Source organism: Triticum aestivum, chromosome 7B (assembly GCF_018294505.1).
Source record: "Triticum aestivum cultivar Chinese Spring chromosome 7B, IWGSC CS RefSeq v2.1, whole genome shotgun sequence".
NCBI classification, from domain to species: domain Eukaryota; kingdom Viridiplantae; phylum Streptophyta; class Magnoliopsida; order Poales; family Poaceae; genus Triticum; species Triticum aestivum.
In genome coordinates this window covers 88,123,946-88,139,534 of record NC_057813.1, presented here as the reverse complement: position 1 = coordinate 88,139,534, position 15,589 = coordinate 88,123,946, and positions in this window count along the sequence as shown.

Below are 15,589 nucleotides of genomic sequence, written 5' to 3'. Positions count from 1 at the left end.
CGCCGCCGACCCCCAGCACCCTCCCCCGCTCCACCATCGTCGAGCACCGACCGCACCCTCCCCCGCTCCACCGCCACCACCGACCCCCGCACCCTCCCCTGCCCGCTCCACCACCGCCGAGAACCCCCCACACCCTCCCCCGCTCCACCACCGCCAACGACCCCCGCACCCTCCCCGCTCCACCGCCGCCGCCGACCCCCGACACCCTCCGCGCTCCACCGCTGCTGACGACCCCCCACACCCTCCCCCGCTCCACCGCCGCCGCCGACCCCCCGCACCCTCCCCCGCTCCACCACCGCCGACGACCCACCGCACCCTCCCATGTCTCCTCGCTCGGTTCCCCCAAACGGAATCGGCCGAGCGCACCACCCACCCCCTCCTTCCCCCCGAGCGCCATTGCTATATAATATTTTTATGATATTTTTCAAATATTTTCAAATAACAAATTTGATGATATTTTCAAATAACAAATTTGATGATATTTTTTCATATTCATAAATATTTTCAAATAAGAAATTTGATGATATTTTTTCACATTCATAAATGTTTTCAAATTTGATTTGTCATTTTCTAAAAAAATATTAGATGAAACTAAATATTTTTTCACGACCCCCCGCACCCGTCAACGAATGTAAATGCTCCCTCGCTCCCTCCCTCCTCTACTCATCTCCTCTATATAGTGTAATAATTTTCATCAATAAAAAAAGTTACTAATGGCGCACCAGGAGAGGGTGCGCCATTGTTATCAATAAAAAAATTACTTATGGCGCACCCCTCGGTGGTGCGCCATTGCTATGGATGTACTTATGGCGCCCCCTGGATGGTGCGCCATTGTTATCCCTTTCCCCCCTCTATCCCTTTCCGCCTCGCCCCCCGCGCCAGATCAAATCCCTAGCCCCCTCGCCCCCCGCATCAGATCCCTTTCCCCCTCGCCGCCGAAGACCCCTTTCTAGTGCGCCCCACCCCCACCTCCAGCGCTCCTCCACCCATCACCACTGCAGCTCTTCCACCCATCACCACCGCAAGCCGCCGCCACCCCCGAGCATCCCACCGCCGTCGCCGCCACCCCGCCACCTCATATCACACAGTGACCGCGGCCCCCTCATCGTTGCCGCGACCACGTCGTCGCGCGGGACGACGTCCAGGAGGATCACTGCATTTGGCTTCTTTCGTTCAGGGAACCAGCTCGAGCCGGGGTCTCGCGTAGCCGCCGCTGTCGCCGCCTTCTTCGTTCATCCGCCCACATCTCGTCGCCCCAACCGCTGCTCTTGCCCGTCCCCGGCCTCGTCGAGCTCTCCTCCGGCCCTCCCCGTGGTGAGCCTCCTCCACCCCCCCACTGCTGATGTTGCTTGCTCTGAAACTGCTGACGCTGCTTGCTCAATTGTAAGATTTGATTCATTTTTGAGCTTCACCGCAAACGAAATCTGCTCTGCTGTATTTTTCAGATCTCTGAAACGTTCTGTTTTATTGGCCTCAAATCCCCTGCTCCCTCTTTCTTCAGAGCTCTGCACCAGAACAGCCTGCACGGCCCCATCCCCGCAGAGATCAGGAATTGCACAGAGCTCAGAGCGCTGTAAGTATGCCACAAGTATACCATCCACATCTCCTTTGTACTACTACTAGTAGTTCATTGGATTGGATTTGATTGTCACATCCCTAGCTTCTGGCATTGCTCTAGCCTAGCTTCATGTGTGCATCATGTCTATATTTTTGAAACTTGAATTGAGGAATATTGGAAGCCTCAAAACCCTAAATAAAAGAGGGGCAAAAACCCTAGAAATCTCATTCATTGCTCCAAAAGGCTCTTCTTAAATGTTTGATAATTTTTGGTAAGGGTTCTGGTCCCAACCAAAATATTGAACATTTTTAAGGATTTATTTCTGGGACTTTGAATTTAAATCATTAGCTATTTGAATTTGAATTATATTCATATAATTAGAATATAATTTCAAATACCCCTGAAATATTATGAGCTTTTGGAAAAGTCCATCTAGCCAAATAAAATTATTCAGAGGAGTTTTTGGCATTGTTTGAATTTGTTTAAAATTCAAAACAGTGGCAAAACGAAATTAAATAAAACAAAACAGAAGAAAAAAATAAAAGAGAGAGAGAAGGACATACCTGGCCTCACCCGTGCAGCCCACCAGCCGGCCCAGTTCCCCCCCAGCCGGCCCAGCCCACCTCCTCCTCCTTTGTCCTCTTCCTCCTCTGCCAGGAGGACGAGCAGAGGCGAGGCGTGGCGCTCGCCGATGCTGCCTCGGCCACCTCCTGCTTCCCCCCCTAGCCACCTCCTGCTTCCTCCCCGACCCCCTCGCGACGCCACGAGACGCCCTCGCCCCCTGCACCTCCCCTCTCTCCCCCTGGACCCCATTCCCTCCTCTGTTTCCCTCTCGCGCACACCACCGAGCGGAGCTCGCCGCCATCGTCGCCGTACCCATGGCCACCGGCCACCCCTAGCCTCGCCGACGCCCCAGGAAGCTCCGCCGGTCCTCCCTCGACCTCCTCGTCGTGTCACGCGACCAGAAGAGCCCCGGAACGCCACCCCCGACGTTTTCCCCTCGCCGGCCGCCAAGGAGCTTCTCCGTCGATTCGGCCACTCCGGCGCGCCCCCGAGCCGGCCAACCATCCCTACGGCACCGCTGTGAGCTCCTACGCCTCCCCTCCCTCTTTCCCCCTTCGATTGCGCCCTGTAGCCGCCGCCCCACGAGCACCCGAAGCCGCCGTCCGCCATGGCCGGTGAGCTCCGTGCTCCCGAGCTTCTCCGCCTGCGCTCGTTGCCTCCGGGTGTTCCTGGTGACCCCAGCATCCCGTAGAGCCCATCGGCCCGCGCCCGCCGTGCCGTGTAACGCCGAAACCGAGCACACCCGAGCTCCGGCCGCCGCCTCGCTCGCCGTCGGCACCGATTCCGGCCACCCCGAGCGCAACTGACTCCACCAGGAGCTTCGGCTCGTCCCCAGCTCCTCCTAGATGCCCTCCGCGGCCCATTTGGTCGCCGGAGTGGCCAAAACCACTCTCGCCGCCGCGTCGGGCTCGCCGGCGGCTAAACGCCGGCAGCCGACTTTGACTTTGACCACGGGTGGGCCCCGGTTGACTCTCCTGAGTCAATGACAGGTGGGGCCCAGCCCTGTTGACTATTAGGATTAGTTTTAATTAATTTTAGTTAAGCTAATCACACTGACATGTGGGTCCCAGTGTCAGGTTTGACCTGGAGGCGCCCAGTTGACCTGCTGACGTCATGATGACGTCAGGCTGGCGCATTAATTCAATTACTGGATTTATTAATATCCAGGAAATTCCAGAAAATGCCTAAAACTTCCAAAATTCATAGAAAATTAACCGTAACTCCAAATTTAATAAATTATATATGAAAATTATCAGAAAAATTCAAGGAATCCATCTGTACCATTTTCATGCATGTTAGAACAACTTATCACTACTGTTTAGGGCAAATGAGGTAAATGGCATTTAAATAATCACATATGGAGTTTGAATTTGAATCTTGTATTCAAACCAACTTCATTTAATCTGTTGCTAGTTGCATTAGCTCAAAACACATTCATTTTGCCATGTCATGATCATGCATCATATTGTGCATTGCATTGATTGTGTTTTTCTGTGTTGCCGGTATTTGTCCCCTCTCGATAGACGCGATACCGATGATGTGATTGTTGACACTGATGAAGACTCAATGTTATCTTCAGAAGTGCCAGGCAAGCAAAACCCCCTTGTTCATTCCGATAAAATCCCACTCTCTCGCTCCTGCTCTCTTTTACTGCATTAGGACAACAACGACATATTTGATACTTGCTGCGGTAGCTGAACCCCTTTATCCTTTGCATGACCTGTCATTGCCACAGTAAATAGATGAAACCCACTAGCATGAGTAGGAGTTGTTTGAGCCCTGATGTGCCTACTCATTCATGTTTGTTTGTCATGCCTGCTATTGCTTAGAGTTGAGTCAGGTCTGATTCATCGGGGATGAATCAGAGGCGTGTGAACATGTCCTACTATGTGTGAGCTAAGTGTGTGAACACGATTTGGTAAAGGTAGCGGTGAGAGGCCATGTAGGAGTACATGGTGGGTTGTCTCATTGCAGCCGTCCTCAGGAACTGAGTTCTGTGTTTGTGATCCATGATTCAGCTACTACCACGCATTGGGCCCGAAACCAATGGACCCTCTCGGCTTCTTGATCACCCTTGTCCTCTGTCCAGGAGTTGCAAGTAGTTTCTGGTGTTTGTAGTATGCTGGAGGCCGTGGACAGCGCTGACCGTAGGGGTGGGCTGTGATGCGGTAGGCACGTGGCACGGTGTACCGGGCGCCCGTTTGGTGTCTCGGGAACCCTGTTCACATCGTTTGGGGCTGTGAGCGAAACTCCGGCCGGATCTCCTCATGGATGGAACCCGAATAGGCGATAAACCTGGACTAGAGACTTAGGTGATTAGGTAGGTCGTGGCCGACACCCACGTTGGGCTTCCGCTTGAAGGTTGCCGAGTACATGTCGTGTAAACGGCGGTAAGTGGTGAGAGCGTGTGTGAAGAAGTACACCCCTGCAGGGTTAACCTAATCTATTCGAATAGCCGTGTCCGCGGAAAAGGACTTCTGGGTTGCTTATATCAGTTCATAGACAAGTGAAAGTGGATACTCTAAAATACGCAAGATAAGCGTGAGTGCTATGGATGGCGTTCTCGTAGGGAGACGGGAGCGGATCCATAGTGGTGTATTGATATGGTGAATATGTGGACTCGTGTGCGCCACCTCAAAAAGTTACTCGCAGTCGTAGTTCAGGATAGCCACCGAGTCAAAGCTGGCTTGCTGCAGTTAAACCCCACCATCCCTTTGTTGATAATGATGCATATGTAGATAGTTCTGATGTAAGTCTTGCTGGGTACATTTGTACTCACGTTTGCCTATTTTATGTTTTTGCAGAGAGACTTCAGTCTCACTAGTATTTCCGCGTGGTCTTCGACGTTTAGCTTGTTACCTCAGCTACGATCTTGTGCCTCGGCAGGATTTGGTAGATAGTCAGGCTTCTCAGCCTTTTTCATTTATAGATGTCTGTACTCAGACATGATAGCTTCCGCTTGTGCTTGATTTGTATGCTCTGAATGTTGGGTCATGAGACCCATGTTTGTAATATCTCGCTCCTCGGAGCCTATTGAATAGATTACTTGAGTCATAGAGTCATGTTGTGATGCCATGTTGTATTTGCACATATCGAGCATATTGTGTGTATGTTATTGAAATGCTTGGTATGTGTGGGATCTGACCATCTAGTTGTTTATCTTTAGTAGCCTCTCTTACGGGGAAATGTCTCCTAGTGTTTCCACCGAGCCATGGTAGCTTGCTACTGCTCCGGAACACTTAGGCTGGCCGGCATGTGTCCTTCTTCGTTCCTGTGTCTGTCCCTTCGGGGAAATGTCACGCGGTGAATACCGGAGTCCTGTTAGCCCGCTACAGCCCGGTTCACCGGAGTCCTGCTAGCCCAGTGCTACAGCCTGGATTCACTCGCTGATGACCGACACGTTCGATGCTGGGTCATGGATGCCTGTCCCTGTAAGTCTGTGCCGCTTTGGGTTTACGACTAGCCATGTCAGCCCGGGCTCCTTATCATATGGATGCTAGCGACACTGTCATATACGTGTGCCAAAAGGCGCAAACGGTCCCGGGCAAAGGTAAGGCGACACCCGTGGGAATACCGTGCGTGAGGCCGCAAAGTGATATGAGGTGTTACATGCTAGATCGATGTGGCATTGAGTCGGGGTCCTGACAGCGTTGGTATCAGAGCTTGACTGCCTGTAGGATTACCAAGCCAAACTGGTCGAAGTTGAGTCTAGAGATTCTTTAGTTATATAAGGGAATTGATTGTGGGATGGAACGTAAGGCTCTTTTTACTCCTTATACCTCATGCCCTTCTGATCTGAGTCATCTTATCTTTCCTGCGGGGATTAAGAACTAGGCTATCTCTTCTTTCTATTAGGATCACGTGTTACTAATCAGTAGACTTATAAGATTGTTGGATTTAAGTCTCAGTTCAGTTCCTACTACTTCCGTATGTTAATTGTTGATCTCGGAACCTTGATATTGTGCTTCTGAGTGGTTATGCCACCATTTTTGTGATTGTCTCAAATCTTTTTGAGCAATTATAGCCGTTATGCTGTCCGAGTCATCCCAGGTTTCTAAATAGTCCGATGCATTTGCAAATCCCTTCCTTCTGTTTCCGATGTTCCCATGGGCCAGATTAACCACACTAATCGGTGTGTTGAGGTAATTATTGCCTCGACATATATGTTGGAATTATTATTATGACCCTAAGTGCTTAGGGGATCATCTAGTGGTCTAGCCATGATTTGTGTCCTAGTGTGAAGATTCTGGCCTTTATTCTCGGAAGCATCCCGTGATGCTACTTAGTAGTAGGTATTCTACTCCTGGGTTCTGAACCCGAGATTCACTCTACCTACTTCATGTTGATAGTAATTGCTAGTGCCTTTAGGATATTAGTAACCTTTGCGATAGTCCTTGAAGTCCGTGGTATCTTCTTCTTCCAAATACCATGAACTACTTATGGCAGATGTTTATTGGATCAAAAAAAATCACAATTAGAGTACTCTTGAGGAGTTCTCCATTCATAAATCGTGACTCTGCCAGTTCTACCTTTCTGCATGGGTTATCCGGAAGAAATATGTTGAACTTGGTTCGACATACTAATCTATGCATCCACAACTCAGAAAGTTATATGTTCCTTTGAGTTGTTCTCTTTAGTTGCATTCTGACCCTCGTCTATCAATTGATAGTCAAGAGTATGCGTGCGTTCGTTCATCGATGCCTATGACTCTTGTGGTCTGTCAAGCCATTCTATTCCGGAATGACTAGGAGAAACAAACTCCAGTACCTCTTCCATATCTAGGATTGGGTCAAAGTAGTTGTATTCCGCAGATCAAATGCCAATCCAGCTTTTGGTTCTGCTCTACCTTGGAGTATTACATATTTTATATCGAGATTGTTATAGGAATTGCACACCATCCCATGAACTCTTGGTACAGTGATACTTCTTGCCATCACTGTTCATTCCTCGGCCCTCGTGTTGATGCAACCGGAATACCGACAAATGAATTGTGATGTGTGAAATCAATACTGCTAGCAACTCTGTTGCTTGGTAGTTAAAGGATAATAATTTCATTCTTAGTATGTTGGTTTTCGAATCATCCTTCTAAGACTGATCGTGCTACCTAGTCCTTATTTCGGTGCACCCTTCGATTGATGAGTTAGGATCTTGTCAAGTCCTCACTCATTTGATCATATCGTCTTGCCCTCAAAAGCAAGATTGTTCTCGAGCTTAGTAACATACCGGTGGTTCGTGACTTTCCAAATATCTTCTTGGAGGTGTTACCGGGTTGTCACCTGACCGCTATGTTGAGTTCGTGATCAAGTTGGTTTCTTGTGAACCACCTTCTCTCCAAGAATCGGTGTTAGATATCCCTGAGCTAGTTGGTTAAGCTAGACAACAACTTGGAGAGTTGGAAGATAAAAGCTTGTCTGACTTAGTTCGTTCCAAAGGGATATTCTTGTGTAGTGTGTGTTGAAGAAAGATGATATCTTCATCGATTGGTCCTTGTGATCAGTTGCTGGACCTATTGTCTTATCAATCCTTTGATTTGAGTGTGGGCTATCGTCAAATCAAATCAGTACCAACGATGCTCGTAATGTTGTCTTATTCGTGGTTGATCCCTCGAGCATACACCATTATATCTTTTAGGTCTGACCAATGCTATCACTTGTTCACTTAACTATGGAATTCCTTTTAAAAGGAAACCCAGATGAATTGTTGTTGTGCCCATTGACAACATCCTTGTCTTCTCCATAATTTTGCTGAACATTAAGCTAGTGTTGGAAACTTTTGAAAGCATTTGTTCATGCTAGCTCATGAAGCATATGTTTGGATGAAGGTAGTGACTTCCTTTAATTCATGTGCATCTGATGCAAGTTGCCGCCGTGGATTCGAGAAAGTCAATGTTGCTTTCTTTGGAATCATTCCAAATCAGTCATGCACACGTGCGAAGAATGCTGTGGTTTGAAGACTTGCAACCTTCAATCTATATGTATCCCTAGCACACCAAGCCACTGATTGATTTGTTCAAGGAGAAGGAGTTCCTTCATAAGAGCTAATCCGGACTTATGAAAGAACTTCGATACCCTCGTTGATGGTTCCCCCTCCTGAACTCGGTAGTGTTTTATTATAAGACTACCACGTGGTCATGCTTGTCTGGGACAACGTGTTCACATGTTTGTAGCAGAACCAGCTCATGTTTTGGAGCTTGCTATCGTAGTTCATCTCCCGAGAATCCCGCAACGTCATCTCGTCGATTTGTGTTGCAAACTTTCATTTTTCTTCCTAAGACTCGATGAGCCTGGAATATCCTAACACCAACCAGAGCTGAATCTCAGGCAGATATGATGGTTGGAACATTTCCCTAAGAACTATAATATTGGTCTCTCGATAACCGGTAAGGTGGATGTCGTGGCCAACACACCCATCCGGTAGACCTATTATTATAGTATCTTGTTTGAGGAAGTTGGCCACCCCCCCCTAGGGATTTCGTAGGATTTACTCCCTAGTTGCCCCTATGGATTTTTGTGTTCCCGAAGTCCGACCTTTTACTTGATGTTTTAGATATCAAACCATATCTATGAATGGGTTATACTAGCACATCAAGGAGAACATTAGAAGCGGAGTGCTAAATGTCTCTCGGTCGATCATCCAGATTTTATTTGCTTGGCCTCGCTAAGGTGAAATCTGAGAAAGTGTTATCCTCCTTCGCATCTGCATCGTCCATCGCTATTCATCATGGTAGTATGTTGTGTTGTCAGCACCCTTGACGCGGTTGTTGATAAAACCTTGATGATTGTGGAAATGCTCAAGTTCTTGAGAGCACGCACAAGCGCTACGTCTTATCATCGGCACTAGCTGGGATTGCCCCAGATTTCCTCGGTTATGCTATAACCACTCCAACAGTGAATTCACTCTCTATTGTTGGGTTCTTCCCCAGTTACCAGAATCATTCCCAGCATTTGCATTTTGTTCCCAGCTTGCACCGCCAATGTGCCATTCTACCATGGGTCTCTTCCATTTCCGGTGATAAGCAAAATTCATCCATTACGTTGTCTTCAACAAGGTAATCCACATCATCCAAGTTTGAGTATGCCATTCTACCGAACCCCTCTAAATGATCGATTATGATTTGCCTTAAGCTGGTATAAAGAGTTTCAATGATCTCTGAATCAAAGGTAATTCTTTTGCCACTTAAGGGGAGATATCTACGAGTCACGGTTCCGAAGGTGTCTCGTTGTGGTATCATGGCAACTCAACTCCTCGCTACGTTGACAACCGATTACCACCTTCTTAAGTGTGGAATTGTTGTCCACCTAGTGAACCTTCGTCATCCGTTTCTTTCCACCCCTCTTGATGTGTATCTCGTGTCTCAACCCGAGAGATGGTCCTATGTCTCATTCCGTGAGTTGTTCGATCTTCAAGAAGATCGACCCTTCTAGAGTCTCCTTCTTCCCTTCATGTCATGTTGGCAGGATTTCTCAAAACAAGACATCAAGACAATGATGGTGAATGAATCAACGTTCAACTGAAGTGCACCCTGGATCGTGAAGATTGTACTAGTTTGCGTTTCCCCTTCATCCTACCCTACGCTTGAATCTCGAGACGAGATTCTTGTTTAATGGGGGTGAGTTGTCACATCCCTAGCTTCTGGCATTGCTCTAGCCTAGCTTCATGTGTGCATCATGTCTATATTTTTGAAACTTGAATTGAGGAATATTGGAAGCCTCAAAACCCTAAATAAAAGAGGGGCAAAAACCCTAGAAATCTCATTCATTGCTCCAAAAGGCTCTTCTTAAATGTTTGATAATTTTTGGTAAGGGTTCTGGTCCCAACCAAAATATTGAACATTTTTAAGGATTTATTTTTGGGACTTTGAATTTAAATCATTAGCTATTTGAATTTGAATTATATTCATATAATTAGAATATAATTTCAAATACCCCTGAAATATTATGAGCTTTTGGAAAAGTCCATCTAGCCAAATAAAATTATTCAGAGGAGTTTTTGGCATTGTTTGAATTTGTTTAAAATTCAAAACAGTGGCAAAACGAAATTAAATAAAACAAAACAGAAGAAAAAAATAAAAGAGAGAGAGAAGGACATACCTGGCCTCACCCGTGCAGCCCACCAGCCGGCCCAGTTCCCCCCCAGCCGGCCCAGCCCACCTCCTCCTCCTTTGTCCTCTTCCTCCTCTGCCAGGAGGACGAGCAGAGGCGAGGCGTGGCGCTCGCCGACGCTGCCTCGGCCACCTCCTGCTTCCCCCCCTAGCCACCTCCTGCTTCCTCCCCGACCCCCTCGCGACGCCACGGAGACGCCCTCGCCCCCTGCACCTCCCCTCTCTCCCCCTGGACCCCATTCCCTCCTCTGTTTCCCTCTCGCGCACACCACCGAGCGGAGCTCGCCGCCATCGTCGCCGTACCCATGGCCACCGGCCACCCCTAGCCTCGCCGACGCCCCAGGAAGCTCCGCCGGTCCTCCCTCGACCTCCTCGTCGTGTCACGCGACCAGAAGAGCCCCGGAACGCCACCCCCGACGTTTTCCCCTCGCCGGCCGCCAAGGAGCTTCTCCGTCGATTCGGCCACTCCGGCGCGCCCCCGAGCCGGCCAACCATCCCTACGGCACCGCTGTGAGCTCCTACGCCTCCCCTCCCTCTTTCCCCCTTCGATTGCGCCCTGTAGCCGCCGCCCCACGAGCACCCGAAGCCGCCGTCCGCCATGGCCGGTGAGCTCCGTGCTCCCGAGCTTCTCCGCCTGCGCTCGTTGCCTCCGGGTGTTCCTGGTGACCCCAGCATCCCGTAGAGCCCATCGCCCGCGCCCGCCGTGCCGTGTAACGCCGAAACCGAGCACACCCGAGCTCCGGCCGCCGCCTCGCTCGCCGTCGGCACCGATTCCGGCCGCCCCGAGCGCAACTGACTCCACCAGGAGCTTCGGCTCGTCCCCAGCTCCTCCTAGATGCCCTCCGCGGCCCATTTGGTCGCCGGAGTGGCCAAAACCACTCTCGCCGCCGCGTCGGGCTCGCCGGCGGCTAAACGCCGGCAGCCGACTTTGACTTTGACCACGGGTGGGCCCCGGTTGACTCTCCTGAGTCAATGACAGGTGGGGCCCAGCCCTGTTGACTATTAGGATTAGTTTTAATTAATTTTAGTTAAGCTAATCACACTGACATGTGGGTCCCAGTGTCAGGTTTGACCTGGAGGCGCCCAGTTGACCTGCTGACGTCATGATGACGTCAGGCTGGCGCATTAATTCAATTACTGGATTTATTAATATCCAGGAAATTCCAGAAAATGCCTAAAACTTCCAAAATTCATAGAAAATTAACCGTAACTCCAAATTTAATAAATTATATATGAAAAATTATCAGAAAAATTCAAGGAATCCATCTGTACCATTTTCATGCATGTTAGAACAACTTATCACTACTGTTTAGGGCAAATGAGGTAAATGGCATTTAAATAATCACATATGGAGTTTGAATTTGAATCTTGTATTCAAACCAACTTCATTTAATCTGTTGCTAGTTGCATTAGCTCAAAACACATTCATTTTGCCATGTCATGATCATGCATCATATTGTGCATTGCATTGATTGTGTTTTTCTGTGTTGCCGGTATTTGTCCCCTCTCGATAGACGCGATACCGATGATGTGATTGTTGACACTGATGAAGACTCAATGTTATCTTCAGAAGTGCCAGGCAAGCAAAACCCCCTTGTTCATTCCGATAAAATCCCACTCTCTCGCTCCTGCTCTCTTTTACTGCATTAGGACAACAACGACATATTTGATACTTGCTGCGGTAGCTGAACCCCTTTATCCTTTGCATGACCTGTCATTGCCACAGTAAATAGATGAAACCCACTAGCATGAGTAGGAGTTGTTTGAGCCCTGATGTGCCTACTCATTCATGTTTGTTTGTCATGCCTGCTATTGCTTAGAGTTGAGTCAGGTCTGATTCATCGGGGATGAATCAGAGGCGTGTGAACATGTCCTACTATGTGTGAGCTAAGTGTGTGAACACGATTTGGTAAAGGTAGCGGTGAGAGGCCATGTAGGAGTACATGGTGGGTTGTCTCATTGCAGCCGTCCTCAGGAACTGAGTTCTGTGTTTGTGATCCATGATTCAGCTACTACCACGCATTGGGCCCGAAACCAATGGACCCTCTCGGCTTCTTGATCACCCTTGTCCTCTGTCCAGGAGTTGCAAGTAGTTTCTGGTGTTTGTAGTATGCTGGAGGCCGTGGACAGCGCTGACCGTAGGGGTGGGCTGTGATGCGGTAGGCACGTGGCACGGTGTACCGGGCGCCCGTTTGGTGTCTCGGGAACCCTGTTCACATCGTTTGGGGCTGTGAGCGAAACTCCGGCCGGATCTCCTCATGGATGGAACCCGAATAGGCGATAAACCTGGACTAGAGACTTAGGTGATTAGGTAGGTCGTGGCCGACACCCACGTTGGGCTTCCGCTTGAAGGTTGCCGAGTACATGTCGTGTAAACGGCGGTAAGTGGTGAGAGCGTGTGTGAAGAAGTACACCCCTGCAGGGTTAACCTAATCTATTCGAATAGCCGTGTCCGCGGAAAAGGACTTCTGGGTTGCTTATATCAGTTCATAGACAAGTGAAAGTGGATACTCTAAAATACGCAAGATAAGCGTGAGTGCTATGGATGGCGTTCTCGTAGGGAGACGGGAGCGGATCCATAGTGGTGTATTGATATGGTGAATATGTGGACTCGTGTGCGCCACCTCAAAAAGTTACTCGCAGTCGTAGTTCAGGATAGCCACCGAGTCAAAGCTGGCTTGCTGCAGTTAAACCCCACCATCCCTTTGTTGATAATGATGCATATGTAGATAGTTCTGATGTAAGTCTTGCTGGGTACATTTGTACTCACGTTTGCCTATTTTATGTTTTTGCAGAGAGACTTCAGTCTCACTAGTATTTCCGCGTGGTCTTCGACGTTTAGCTTGTTACCTCAGCTACGATCTTGTGCCTCGGCAGGATTTGGTAGATAGTCAGGCTTCTCAGCCTTTTTCATTTATAGATGTCTGTACTCAGACATGATAGCTTCCGCTTGTGCTTGATTTGTATGCTCTGAATGTTGGGTCATGAGACCCATGTTTGTAATATCTCGCTCCTCGGAGCCTATTGAATAGATTACTTGAGTCATAGAGTCATGTTGTGATGCCATGTTGTATTTGCACATATCGAGCATATTGTGTGTATGTTATTGAAATGCTTGGTATGTGTGGGATCTGACCATCTAGTTGTTTATCTTTAGTAGCCTCTCTTACGGGGAAATGTCTCCTAGTGTTTCCACCGAGCCATGGTAGCTTGCTACTGCTCCGGAACACTTAGGCTGGCCGGCATGTGTCCTTCTTCGTTCCTGTGTCTGTCCCTTCGGGGAAATGTCACGCGGTGAATACCGGAGTCCTGTTAGCCCGCTACAGCCCGGTTCACCGGAGTCCTGCTAGCCCAGTGCTACAGCCTGGATTCACTCGCTGATGACCGACACGTTCGATGCTGGGTCATGGATGCCTGTCCCTGTAAGTCTGTGCCGCTTTGGGTTTACGACTAGCCATGTCAGCCCGGGCTCCTTATCATATGGATGCTAGCGACACTGTCATATACGTGTGCCAAAAGGCGCAAACGGTCCCGGGCAAAGGTAAGGCGACACCCGTGGGAATACCGTGCGTGAGGCCGCAAAGTGATATGAGGTGTTACATGCTAGATCGATGTGGCATTGAGTCGGGGTCCTGACAGATGATTATGTTTGTGTGTGGGGTATGAGATTATCCAGTTTGCATGAAATATAAATATGGGTGTTGTTTTGGCTCCTGTGTATGGGTGTCCTGAAATTGATAGGAGCACCCTTTAGACTACCTGAGAAAAATGACGTGCAAGGTGGAAATACCACTTCCAGGTGGATTAGCGACCTCACAACCAACTCACTCTAAATTCACTGTAGGTTAAATTGGACAGGAGCAATCGTCGTCATCTTGGATGGACTCGTTTATGCTATACATGGTTGTCAGTCTAACGAACGTTTTCAAATAAAAATGCAGGGATGTATGAATCTGCTCTGTGCGCAAGATTACCGCGATGATCGGAAAGCCTAACTCATTTACAGTTTCTGGTAAAGTTATGCTGGTGTGAATCTCCTTGGCATTTGCTACAGTTTCAATTCACAAGGATGCGATGAAGTGGGTGTTTCTCTCAAAAATTCCAAAATGTAGGATTGAGACTCTTTGTTTCAAAAATGATTTATAGGAATTATAGGATCTCCCAAAAATTTTGCTGAACTTTATAAAAATTATTTGAATTAGTTTTAGTGCAACAGAGGCAACTCAGAGTTTGAAAATGGCATTAAAGGAATTTGTTTTGGTGGTAAATTCTATTATGAAATAATTCCTACTATTATTTAAAATATAAATGGAATGATTTGGAACACCAAGCAAGAGTTACGTTTCAATTTTCTGAACCTTTTCATATAAGCTTGCAGAAGATTTAATTGATCGTACAGAAAATGAAAAACGAAGGTCATCCGATCCTAGTTGGTATTATTTTCTCAATTTTAAGTGTTGAATGAACACAGAAAGAGAGTGCTAAGTGATTCAATATATCAAGTTTCAGAATAATATATAGGATTGTTGGTTTTTAACCTTGGTTGCCATTGTTTCTATTTGTAACGGTCTGAAGAATGACTGATGATGTTTGTGCTATCGGCTACCTAACAATCTCTAAGTGAAAGCAACTAGCTGGAGTAGATTTGTGCACACAATACTCCTTCCAAGACAATTTGCTTCCAAGGAGTAGTTTCAGTTTGCTTGCAAGGAGTAGTTTTAATAAAGTTTCAGCATGGTTTCAGTATAGTTTCAGTAGCCGATTTGCTATTCACTGTGTGGTCACTCTATTTTTTGAGTACGGACATTAGTTATGTTTGTTAGCAGCAAGAAATTTAAATGAAGCTTGTTCTTTTCCAACTGTCCAACTGATGCCATGAAACTGAATATAGTAGTTGAAAAACCTGTTTTCTTCCTGATCGTGCTAAAATTTGAAGTCCTGTTTGTGTTTTGGTTTTGTTGGTTGACAATTATGTTTAGTTTTTCGTTTCATGGATGCTGTAAAATGTGCAGGTGGTGAGTTGAGGCTCAGCATACAGCTTGTTTCGACTAACCAAGAGGACGAGGTATGTTGCTTGCCCAAGCTAAGTGACACACGCCAAGTTTTCTGTTATATAATTACATGTTAGTGCTTAGTTAAACTGCATGAAACGGCCATAGCAGATGGATGGTACTAGGTGTTGTTTTGTTTCTTGCCAATGCATTCATAGATCAGATGTGCCACTGCAGATTGAGTTTGCTCCTAATTAAGCATCTCACTATATAACTTTAAGATTTTTCCCACATGAAAATGATGATAATTTTCAGACATCGAAATTCAGAACCTCTATTGAAACTGTTTTATAGTAGCATATATGAACTTTAGGG